The sequence below is a fragment of the Poecilia formosa genome, unplaced genomic scaffold (genome assembly GCF_000485575.1).
Source record: "Poecilia formosa unplaced genomic scaffold, Poecilia_formosa-5.1.2 Scaffold229, whole genome shotgun sequence".
Classification (NCBI taxonomy): Eukaryota; Metazoa; Chordata; class Actinopteri; order Cyprinodontiformes; family Poeciliidae; genus Poecilia; species Poecilia formosa.
This window is the reverse complement of record NW_006800168.1, coordinates 849,207-862,477: the sequence shown is the minus strand read 5'-3', so window position 1 is coordinate 862,477 and position 13,271 is coordinate 849,207. Positions and strand designations below refer to the sequence as shown.

The following is a 13,271-nucleotide window of genomic DNA, read 5'->3' as shown; positions in this document are numbered from 1 at the left end:
ACCTTCAGCAGAGAAAAGTGTGCAGAATAATTCGATATGATTTCCAGCTGTTCAGAGCAGCATCACATGCGGACGATTTCAGCATGCCTCTGGTTTAAACACTCAGTCTGGAGGCTTTTTACATCAGTAGGACTGAAAGATATTTAACTTTCAGCCATAAAAGAAGTAAATTTAAAGGTGAGTCTGTATATTCTCCCAACTGTAATCCTCTAAAATTTATTTTCACACAGTTAGTATGGGATAATAATCCAATCATGCAACAGAAAATATCTCTTTTGTCACCATTCTGTGGAACAGAATTACTGAAATGTATCAGCATGTTTAACATTTTCTTTGTTTTAATTCATTTCACAAGATAAGCACCAGAAAAACTATAAATCCATCACTGCCAATGAAGCTTTATACATTAAACAAGTTCAGCTGGAATTTGGAGGCAAAGGTTAGCTAAAAGAAAGCTACCTAGCCATAAAGCTAGCATAGTAAGCTAATATTGTCTTATTTTAAATACATGAAAAAAATACTGAAGTTTACATTTCCACCCATGATACTATTTTATAATTATGTGCCATACGCAATAGAAATGTTAGTCAGACTGTTTTTAGCTAGTGTTAGCTAATAAATGCTACCTAGCTCAATTAAATTAAAGCTTTAAGAATGTTGAGCATCTTGTATGTCATATTTCGTATGACATAAATTAATATGTCATATGTAATAAAACAATTTTTAATACATTAGCATTAAATTATCATTAGTAGGAATTTGAAATGGTAATAAAAACTACTAATCAGGGATCAGACGAGCTGGTCACATCAGGTCTTAACTATCGGAGCTTTGCTCTCATTAAAACACATTTTTTCTCATAATTTTACAAGAATGAAGTCCTTATTCTTCTATTATGACTTTATTCTTGTAATTTAACAGAAGAATCAAAGTCTGGCCCCGATACTCTGTCATAAAATGTTTCTTAAACTTAGTTTTTAAATAAAAAGAAAAGTTATTTTTTAAGTTAACTATTGCAAAGCTATATAGCTAAGCCAATTTAGCCTTACTTATTTGATTGGAAACGTAAATATTTACAAAACTGCACGATTGAGTACAAACCTACTGATTCTTGTTTTATGTATCATTATTGGTGACAAAACCTAGTTTATCAAAAATCAGTAAAAACAGTCATCAGAGTTGAACTTGAGCTACAATCAAACAGCTTTAGAGCCGAGTAAGGCTGCTTTCTCAACAGCAAACCATCTGAAATATGAATGAGCTCTCACTCTATACATCATGTTAGCTGACATGTTGTATTAAAATTTATGAACGACTTCATCAAAAAGCACTTTCTGCCAGACGGATCTGCCCTGACACTCAGGTTACATGGCTGGTTGGAGACGGAGATAAATGTAAGTCACAGGCGAAAGGTGAAGTAATGAGCTGATGCTGCTCTTTAAATCCAGGGTTCCTGCAGGTTTTACCAACTCAAACACTTTTTAAGACTCTTATGAAAGAAAGTATATTATGAAAGAAGTGGTACTCCTTGTGAGACTGACTTGTCAAACTTTAAAGTACACAACAGAAATGAGTAAGTTATGGAGGCGAATTTCTGCTTAGATGCACAAAGGTAGCAAGAGCACATTAGCAGCTAATTAGCGGTAGCCACAACTGCCTCAAGTTAGAATGCAATGTTGTTTGAATGACTCAAACGTTTGAGAGACAGAAAAGTCACGAAGAAACCAGGACAGACGTTATGAAGCAAACTTTACACTTACGCAAAGAGCTAACTAGTTAGCTAGACAAAATCTTGCTAACTAGTTAGCTAGACAAGGCTATATTAGCATCTAGTTAGTAGTAGCCACAACCGCCTGTGTGTGTGACTTACACCTTCGCAAAAAAACCCAAAAACCTTCATGGAATACGAGATTAAAAGACAAAATTTAAGTTAAATTTTAAAATTATTTTAAGGCATTAATCTTAGATACATGAATTTAAGGTTTTTTAAAGGACACCCTGACCAAAGTGGGGTACATTTTTGAAACTGTGCGCATAATTATTTTGAAAAAAGTAATAAAAATGTGACCAGAAAGCACAACAAGTTAGAGACAAAGTGTTATTTGGTAACCCACTCGTCTCTCCAGGTAAGGAAGTAATACCCGTCATCTGCCGGCCGCTGAACCCTGAAACAGGGGCAGGTTTTCCAGGTCAGCCCGCCATCTGTCCACACAGTCCGTCTCCTGTTTGGACACATCAGCACCTGATTGGCTGGAACCGAGTCCGGGTGGGAAGGTCCAACAGCCGGACCCCACGGGGATCTAACACAAGCGCACAGAGATCATCACAGCTGAGGAAAAGGGAAAAAACGTGGACACGTGTTTACGCCGCGTCCAAGTCAATAACAACGCCTTTTTTTTTTTTTTTTGGGGGGTGAGGGGATTAATGTTGTCCGTCATGATTTGACAGATTTATTAGGACTCTACGATCGCATGCCCCCGTTAATAAAACAGATTATTTATCAGTTTTATAGTCTGTTCTTTTTTATGTGTAATATAAAATACTCTGACAGGTGTTAACAGCTTTCCGAGTGATTAATCTCTTTACCAGTTGAAATGGGAGAAAGAAAAAAAAAACAAATAAAGACACCCAGCAAAGATGGACCCTGAATGACAGTTAACTGCACAGATTATTATTTTCTCATGTAAGCTGCATCCATTTGCTCCCCTCCCTGCGTCCCTCGCTACAGTTCAGCTGTCTGGTCAATGGGACCGGGGCGGGGAGCCAACGCGCGCCGCCAAGCCTCCCTCCCTCCCATCCAGACGGCCTCCTGTTCAGCTGCGCCGCGCGCCGCAGGTTCCAGCCAGGTCAGATGTTCAACACGGGCGACAACATGTTCGCTCCTCACCGCTGTTTACCACGCCTGCCTGTCACCACGGCGACCCAGTGAACTCATGCTGGCGATGGCGTCATGGAGGAGGCAGTTTGGGAGATTCTCTGCTGTAATACCCCAAACTATTAAACGTAATCTGGGTTCTGCAGAGCTGACAACAGAAAACCAGTGGATTATGTAGACATATAAAATAAAATGGACTATAAATGTCAAGTTTTCTTTATTATTCCCTGAAAACAAAATAGGACTGAATTAACATTAAAATATGGTTTAAATTGTACAAAAAGTGGTTGGTGGCTTACATGTTGAGTCTAAATGTGGATTTAAATCCACATTTGTGTTGATTTTGTATTGAATCAAAGTTTAGGAATCAACTCTGGAAAAAAAACGGGAGACGACTTAAAATGATAGTTTCTCTGATTTTACATTTTATATTTATATGTTTGAGTAAAATGAACATTTTTCCTTTATCCTATGAACTACTGACAGCATGTCTCCGAAATTCCAAGCAAAAATTTAGGATTTATTAACAGAAAATGAGAAATGGTCAAAATAATTCAACATTGGTTAAACTTTGGCATTTCAATTATTAGAATTCAACCATAACATGACATTTATTCAACCAATTCTAACCAATTAATCAAATTGTTGGTTGATGGTTGATTAACCATCAATTGTCGACCTCAACCAAAAATCAAAGTTTTTGACCTCCATTCAACATCAGATTAGCATCTTTTACTATCTGGGTTGTAATTATTTTTACCTTGATTAATGATCAGCTCAACTCACAATATTTTAATAAAATAAGCAAAGAGATCAGATTTCTTTAGGCAATTACTGTAGAGTTTGTGTATTCAGATTGATCGTCTTTTTCCAGATTTGTTTTTGTGTCTTTTCAGCAACAAGAACAGGATTTTGTTCAGTTTTGTTCAGTTTCAATGTTTTTGGTCCCTTTTATTAATAAATTAGATTAAATTGAAACCAGAAACCTGGATGAATACTTTGTGTTGCACCTTATATTTCCCATCTTAGGATTTTGATTGCATCATTTTTAAACTTCAAATTTAGACTATTCTTGAGTAGAAATCAAGGGCCGCCCACTATTGTTCTGAGGGCCCAAAATGGCCCCCGAGCCGTACTTTGGACACCCTTTGCTCAATATAAACCACTGTGTGTATTTTTCAGAAACATTTTAAATGTACTGTATGTTTATAATGGGCATTGTGTTTATTATGTTTAAATGATTACCAAAAACGTTTAAGTGTTAACCGTTGACATCATGTTTATATCGTTACCTGAAACGACGAGTTTTAAAGCGTAAGGATAAATCGTTCTTTAAATCTTACGTTTAACGTCGTGTTTAAACTTGATCACTACAGTCGACATTGAGATTAATCTACAAAGTTTACAAGTTAAATCTATACAGTGGAAGTCATGTTAAATCTACGGTAACATGTTAAATTTAGAAATTTGTTTTACATTGTGCTAAATTTGTAAAACTATAATTAACCTCTTGTTAAATTTATAACGTTAAAGTGTTAAATCTATATAATTACGGTTAACATCGTATTAAATCTCTGTGGTTTCCAGAGACAATGTGTCTGTTTAGCACACACATTGTGTCCAATCTGTACGGTTGCCGTTGGCGACATGCTAGTGATGATGTATTTAATCTCCACGGTAACCGTTAAATCGTATTTAATCTAAATGACAATAGGAGACAATATGTTTATTAATATATATTACTGGACATTTACAATATTTATATCATTTATAATTCCTGGAGGTCAATGGATACTGATTTATATTTATGCTAAATTAATAATATACAACATAAATTTATTACAAAATGTTTTTTTTATTTAAATATCAAACTTTTGTCTAACTTGCTAAACGCTAAATATAATTGAGGTAAATCAGGTGTAAAATGTTATCAAAAAACGTCACTATCTACACAAAACTCTTCCGCACAATAAAATAAACTTTAATAAATAAACTTAAATACTTAAAAATATTTTATATTGATTTTTAACCAAACAGGTGAAACTTTATAAGCTAACTTACATTTTCAAATTTACAAGAAATGTTTCTTTGCAAATTAATATTGATCTGAAGAAGTTTATAAACGCCTGAATAAAGCATAATATTCTACTAAAAACACTAAGTTGTTAGAAATACTGCTATTACATTTTTGAACAAATTTTAAGATAACTGTTATCTTTCTAAAATACTTCCTTTTTTTCCAAAAAAGAAAATAAATTACAATCAAGTAACACTAAAACTAAATTCAATTTTTTTTATTGGAGCTTTTGATACTTTTTTCAACAATCATCAGATAAAAACATAAAAAGGAAAGTTTTAGGTTTTCTGACAGTCCTTAAACATGTCATCACTGTTAAAAGTGTCTCAAGATCCAGATTTGACTTTTTATTCATTAAAAGTTTATATATATTTTTTAAATTACGTTACAATTGCATTTCCATTGAGTTTTTCTCTTGACCACCTTTAATCGTGTTTCTCACTCAAACACTTTTACCTAAAAAGAGAGAAAAAAGGGAAATCGTCTTTTAAATTATTTGACTGCAGCGCCAGTCGTCTTGTTTGAAAATAAGTTTTTAGAAACTTCTCAAATCTGTCGTCACTGACAGTGAAATTAGTTTTAATGATCTCAAAAGTAAAATTATCAAAAGTAAAATTATTGAGACTCTTTTTTGCTTTTCAACAGACTCCTCTCTACTCTAAAAATATAAGTAGATAAATGCATTGTTAATAACGGTAAAAAGCTACAGCTGGCTGAGTTAAAACTTTAAACTGTTTATTCATAAAAATCACCTGTTTGCCATTTTTCCAACTGAACAAACTTTGATCCACCAATAACTGAAAACGCAGGTCGGCTCTGCTGTGAGCCGGCAGCACATGTTTCCTGTCAACGGCGTAGTCAAAGGTGCAGGTCGGGCCGCCGCCGCCCAGGTGCAGAGCAGATAGGGTTGCAGCGAGTTAATTCCTGCCCGGCTGTGGGAACGCCAGCTGCCCCCGTATTTCTCAAAATCCAGAACCGTTGTGGATTTGGGCGCCAGCAGAAGGACTCGACACGCAAGAATGAGAGCAGCTCGTTGCCCGAGTCTTCCTTCCCACGTCAATAAAACGAGCGTTCGGTACGGTGGCAAAACCCGACTTCTGTTCTGCAGCTCCCCCCCCGCTGACTCGCCGTCTCCTCCCGCCTTGATGGATGAGATCGGATCTTTCTGAGCTCCATCAAAGCTGCAGGATTCAGGGAGGAAGCGCGCATATGCTTGACAGGAAAAGCCTCTCGCCATCTTGACTGAACGTCTGCAGGAACGCCAAACGCTTCCACGGCGTTCCTGCTTAATGCATGCAACCTTTGAACCCTGCTGCTGCAAATGATCCGTAATGAGGCGCAGCGCGACCTTTGACCCTGGTTTTTAACTCGCCTCTGTTCTGGTTCCAAAACATTTTCTGTTTCTATTTTCTGTTGGAAACTGAAACGAGGTTAAAGTTCTGTTTGTTAAAACGAAGCAGAAAGTTGTGGGCAAAGTGTTTTCATCATTTTAGTTTTACATTATTTTACTCTAAATTGTCAAATAATGTTTGTTAAAAAGCAGCAGGAAATTTTTATCTTTCATTTTTACTTGTGTAGTTGTTTTAAATTTGTATTTATAACACTATTTTATTCAATTCTGTAGATGTTTAGTTATATATTTATAGTTATATATGTGCCTTTTATTGCAAACATATAATTTCACAATTTTAAACACAAAAACATGCTAGCGGTGCATGCTAACAACAGTTTTTAATCTAATGTTCAGATTTCTTTAAAAAATTCTGCTTTTTATTGCACTATTTTGCTGAATACTGCAGCTGTTTAAACTTATACATTTCTAGTTTTCATGTTTTCCTATAATTTATTCATTTTATACACAAAATCAGAAAGTAGCAGTACAATGTGAACAGTTTGTTTTTCTTTTTTAAACTGAAGCATCTGTTGCAAGATTAAAGATCTGAAACTTTTGATTAAAGTGATGAACAAATCTTTAAATTTGACTTGCAATTTATTTTTTGCACGATTACGCTCGATACTGAAGCAGTTTAAAGTGAAATATTTGTATTTTTTTTTGCATGTTCCTGTTATTTCTGTGCATTTTATTGTAATTAACATATAATTTAATAATTGTAAACATAAAAACAGAAAATAAAATTTAATTGTCAACTCATTACTAGAACTTTTTGTTGTTTTTGAAAGGTTCAAAATGTCATGTTTGTTTAAAAATTGTATTTATTACACTATTTTACTCAATAGTGTTTAAAGTTATACGTTTGTAGTTTTTATTGTTTTTGTTTTTTGTACTTAAAAGTACAATTTCATAATCTTAAACACAAAAACAAGCTAGCGATGGCTCACATGCTACCTACAGTTTTTAAGCTAAGTTTAAATTTCTTAGCTATTTATTGAACTATTTCACTCAATATTGTAGCTGTTTACAGTTAAATATTTGTACTTTCCTGTTATTTCTATGTATTTTCTTGAAATTAAAGATGAGAAACTGAAAACAGAATTAAATTTCTGCAATTTGACGTTTTGGACTCATTAAATCTCGTTCAGATCCAACAGGTCCCACAGAAATGTTCGTCAACATATTCGTCCGTCGGTGACGAACACACACCGACTGTTGTTGTCGTTTCCGTGGCAGCTTGCGACTCTTCAGCAGGCAGATGTTCACTGTCAGGCGAAGGTCGACCCGCGACGGTTCGGCCGCCTCCTGACCCGCGGTGGGAAGCGGCAGCTCGCTCCCGTCGGACTCTTGGAGAGGATTTGGGACTGATAAATGGGATGGATGCGAGCTGAGATCAGCAGAATGGCATCTGCTTCACACACACACACACATACACACACACACGCTCTCTCTCTCTCTCTCTCGCCCACACACACACACTCACAGCAGTCAGAGCTGAGCTGTGACGGAGCAGATTTACAATCTTTTCACTTCACACTGTAAATTTCCATCATTCCAATTAATCCACATCAACCTTCATAACTGTGAAAAGTGGATGTAAAAGAAATTATTCAAGAAAGTATTTGGTAAAAAGTCTCATCAACTACTAACTGATCAAATTATCAATCATTTAATATTTAAGAAATACATCATCAGACGTCCAGAATGTAAACTTAAGTGGAAATTTTGGTTTTTAAGGACCAAAATGACAAACAAAATTCAGGTCTTTCCATATTAATCTTTAACAAAAGCTGCAGGTGTGTTTATGTGTCTGGTGAATTTTTGGTTCAAACATTTTTGTTTTTCATTTAGTGGGTAGAAAATCCACATATTTTACTCAAGTAAGAGTAGAAATACTTCATAGTAAAATTACTGAAGTAAAATCAAAAAGTACAATGCAGTAAAAATATTCCTAAAATAAGAATCAGAGTGATTTTATTGTTACTAAACAGAAGCACAACAAAATCTCGTTTCAGTAAAGCCCAACTAAGGGGTTCCTGAGGGCGCCGCTCTCAGCAGCAGCGGCCAAGTTACCCTACAAAGTTACCCAAGTAGATGTAACTGAGTAAATGTAACTAGTTACTATCCAACTCTGGATCAAAGTGACGACAAGAACTATTTAGTACTTCGTAAGCTATGTTATCAACCGGCTTCATGCAAGTCGTCATCATCAAGAAGTGAAGCAAAGACCAACTTCAGACCCTCCAACACCAAGACCAGACCTTTCAAGACTGGATCTTCTAAGACCGAGACCAGACGGTCCAAGACCGAGAGACCAAGACTGGACTTGACTAAAAAAAAAGTCAGCAAGTTTTGTCTTAATTTAAATGTACTAAGATATTTGTATGATGAACTAGAGAGGAATAATAATGTTTTATGTTTTTGCAGTGTAATGTGATAAATCACAGATTTCTGGTCTTGTAGAAACGTTCCTCTCTACGTAGCTTCAAACATGTCGATGTCGCGGCCCTAAAACGAGGAATACTTCAGGTAGCAACCGTTCCTGTACTTGATGCTCCGGTTCCCATCAGCTAGAGGTGGCAGAGCAGCAATTGCTCTCTTGGACCTTCGTCAACGGGGGGGATGAGGTGATTCTCAGCTCGTGTGAAACAGTCCTGGCAGCCTGCGCCGCCTCGCATTCATTCCTGATATAAACTCCTCTCCTTTTCTGCGGTTTCCTCCCCCCGGCGATGCAGATAGCACAATAGTCTCACTGAGCGGTGACGATTAACACATAAAAGCGACACGGGGAATCTCACCGCTAGATACGAGCGCACATGAGAGGGGCAAAGCATTCATGCCATGCCAGGAACTTCAGTGGGAGCCCCGTCTATCTGATTGGTGATCTTTTGTTTTGGCGTTGCCCTCGATTCGAGAGAACGTGCCCAATCAGATTACGGCGAGGGAGGCAGAGCGAGAAGACAATCGCTGGTTTCTTTTCACTCCGTCTATCTCCGAGCGGCTTCACTTAAGGCGGCTGCAGATAAGTCAGAGCATCTCCATTTGGAGCTTCAACTTTCACCTCCCCCCTCTTCTTCTTCTTCTTCTTCTCTTTCTGCTTCTTCTTCTTCTGCCGTTTCTGTGCTGGATTAAACTCAAACTTGTGCACAATCAGATGTTCTCGTTCGCTTTAATCCGAACCCTCGAGCGGTGACAGGTAAACTTAAGATAAACGCTCAAAGAAAAAACGAGTCATTTTTTACCCTTTTTGGGAGTAAAAGCTGCGATTTCAAAATTTATTCACAACACATGAAAAAAATAATTTAATTCAATTAGTCATTAATTTACTGTATATAAAATAATACAATAATATATTATTAGTCTTCATTAAAACTAGAAATACTCAAATATTCATTATTTATTGATCTGTTGGGATCCCAATATTCATTTTTATATTTAATAATTATATATTTATGCACACATTTTTTATTTATCATTTAATTAAACTATTTTAATAATTTATTAACCTGTTAACATATTGATTATAATTTATTCTGACATATTTACTATCTGTTGGTTTAGCATAATTAATTTTTAATTACCTGATTTTTTTATTATTCTATCTGGAAGTTTTTATTGAACTGAGTAAAGATATTTTAATTTTTTATTTATTTAATCCATATTTTATTTTATTTGAATAATAATTATGTTTATTTACTCAGCAATTCTATTAGTTTTGAATGAATCCATTTATTATTGATGAATTTATTATTTAATATTCATATGTTTGTCTGATTGTGTTTATTTATGCAGCATTTATTTACTAAATTGATTTTCAGTTTATATTATTAGTGAATTTACCAAATTATTTATTAATCCATGTAGTTTTGCTTTAATGTTTTTATTTATTTTGTGATAAATGTGACATTCAGACTCATTTCCTTTTAATTTCTGACATTAAACTTTAAGTTTAAAAGTTTTCTGAGGAGATATTTGTCGTTGAGGTCAAAGTTCGCTCTGTGCTCCCTGAGGAGGATTTTTAGCTAATTAAGGCTCTTTGGTTTACATTTTGTTGCTGCAACAGTTCAGATAAAAGTGTGCGGTTCCTCTACCTCTTGTGGGATTTCCGAGCCAAAGCCCCGTGTTGGTGCTGCCTCCGCCGGGAGAAGATCCAGACTCCATCACACCTCCGAAACATCAGGAGCCAATATGCTGCTGCGCACCAGATCACACCTTAAAACTCACAAATCTTAGAGTAGCATAATATTTTCCGCTGTGTTGACCTGAGAGAAGATGATAATTACCTTAAACGCTGGAAGAAGCACCACATCTATTTCCACTTTAGCCCAAAATGAGCTTTCTGAGACGACGTTTGAGCCAAACATTCAGAGTATTCACAGATCAGCCCCTCGTTAAGCAAGAGAAGCATTTGATTTTTAATTCAGCCCATCGTCGGACACCAAACCCTCCAACAAAACCAGAAATTATTTAAGACCTGGAAGCAGTTGAAAGACGATTCATTCTCCTCTGCTTCAAATATTTTCCCTTCATGAAGCCACAGCTGCAGCTTTGCAGCTCGGTTTTCTCCGCAGACAGCAGTCAGCGTGAGGATGAGCCGCAGCAAGAGGCGGCTTTCAAACTGTAGGGAGCAGCAGTCGTCTTTCAAACAGGACGGCAGCGGAGGCCCGGCGCCACGAACCCAAACGACGAGGAGGAGGAGGAGGAGGAGGAGGAAGACACGTGTAATTACAGACTACATACCAACACCCAGTCGTAATTTACATTAGCTGGAAAAATATTAGACAAAGATTGTTTTTATCTACACGACGAAGAGAACCGATTCACACGTTCATCTACGGACAGTGACATTGCTATTCGATGGCGTCACAAATAAGCAGAGCAGAACGACTTCAACATATTTCTATGGAGCAGATTTACAATCTATTCACTTCTCACTGTTTATTTACAACATTCTGATAAATCCACATCAACCTAAACAACCAAACGCAAAGTTACTTTTTATAATAATTTATATTTTATACACAAAGCAGCTCCATTCAAAGCTAAATTTTATAAATACACATAAAAGCAACTAGAAACTGTTTCCAATGCAGAATATCTAACAGTATTAATGTAATAATGATAAAAGAAGAAGTGGGTAAAGTACACGAAAATGTACTGAAGTGAGAGTAGGACTACTTCAACGTATTCTAACTCAAGAAAAGGAAAAATTAAGTAATTACTCAAACAAGAGTAAAAAAGTATTTGGTAAAAAGTCTACTGAAATACTGAGAAACTAATGAAATTATCAATCGTTTAATATTTAAATATTACATAATCGGATGGACCAAGATAGAAAGATAAGTGGAAATTTTGTTTTTCTAAGGACTAAAATGACAAAAAAAATAACAAAAACAAAATCAGGCAAAATAAAAATGTCCAAATCAGTTTCTTTCAAATTCAAACTTATTAAATTGCAGGTCTGTGTCTGGTGAATTTTTGGTTAAAACATGTTTGTCTTTCATTCCGTTTGTAGAAAATCCAGAAATTTTACTCAAGTAAGAGTAGAGATACTTAAAATTAAAATTAAAGTAAAAGTAAAAAGTACAGTGTGGTAAAAATATTCCTAAAAGTAAATTAAAAAAAAAAAAGTTACCAAAGTAATTGTAACTAGTTACTAACCAACTCTGCAATGCTTCCATTTTCTTCTGTTTCTGCAGTCGGGTTTCAGCGTTAACTTCCTGTTTGGATTGATTTTCAGCCAATCAGAGGAGACTTTTCTGCTGTAGAGTTTATGATGTCAACAGTGACATCAAATGGTCCAGATCCTGAAGAATGAAACCCGAGTCAGTTCAGAATCTGGTTTCATCTCCGTAAAGATGTTGGTAAATCAGAATGTGACTGGAAGAGATAATGTACAGCAGAACAGAACTGGGCCAAACACAGAACCCTGAGGATCCCCAGCTGAAATGATAACAGAACCAGACATGACCTTTTGGTTACTTTGGTATACAGAGGCATTCGTGGTCACTACATTCTACATTTTACCCCTGAAGTTAAAGTTGATGTCTTTCCATCTTGGCATTGTGTTGCTCCATACAACACAATTTTACATTAAAAACTGTAAAACTGTTGGGCAGTTCTCTACAACTGAAACCCAGTAAAGACCAGATAGGTTTACAGAGGGTGTACTTTCTTTCCCCCCCAAAACTGTATGTAAAGGTTTACATTTTCCATTAATTGAGCTCCATAGACTTGCGGTTTGGGTTTTAGGTGCTGAAAGGTTTCACTGGTTGGGTAAAAATCAGTTTCATCCTGTGTTTTTCTTCAAGTTCATGTAGATTACACATTAAAGTCACTAATAATGCAACTTTATGTCCGATTAAAGTTTCCACTGATGACGATTTTCCATCTTCCAGAAGGAAGCTTCCAGATTATCCATTTCTCTTTTTCGTCCCCGTCTGAAGATAAAGCCACGGTTTCATGAAAAGACTGATGCCTCCTTGTCATGTGGGCCGCATGAATATGGGAAATGAAATCTCAAATTGATGGAAGACTTTCAATTTTAAGTCACTGTTGGACTTCCATACCCAAAGGCCGGCGCTGCATATGAGAACATCCTTTTATCATCTCCCTGCACCTGAAACAGACCCAGTTACCGTCTAACAGGGCATCGCATGAAGGAGACATTAGTAAATAACCATCAGAATGTACTTCATAATGCTTTACGGCTGCCATTCGCTGACATTTATAGATCACTTTTTAGTAGCGGGCCAATGAAACACCGGCTTAGATATAAAGTCGGCCATGATTCATGTCTGCCGTTGTCAGTCTTACATTAATATTATGACCGTATCCATCATGTCGGCCGTCCATAATGAACAGATGCTGTAAAACACAATTTGGCCTGACAAGAGGGAGAGGTGGAGGGGGAGCAGCGGTTCGCT

General features: G+C 36.2%; 1 long non-coding RNA gene across 1 annotated transcript in view; it reads right to left on the bottom strand.

Moving 5' to 3' along the window:
• LOC107838239 (uncharacterized) overlaps nucleotides 1-11,068 on the bottom strand; it is a 50,766-nt gene extending 39,698 nt beyond the window's left edge. The window contains exons 1-2 of the long non-coding RNA XR_001664309.1: nucleotides 10,629-11,068; nucleotides 10,437-10,557 (exon numbers count right to left, since the gene is read on the bottom strand). This is a non-coding gene — a long non-coding RNA (uncharacterized LOC107838239). The remainder of the gene's footprint in view (nucleotides 1-10,436; nucleotides 10,558-10,628) is intronic.
• Between the last annotated feature and the right edge of the window lie 2,203 nt (nucleotides 11,069-13,271).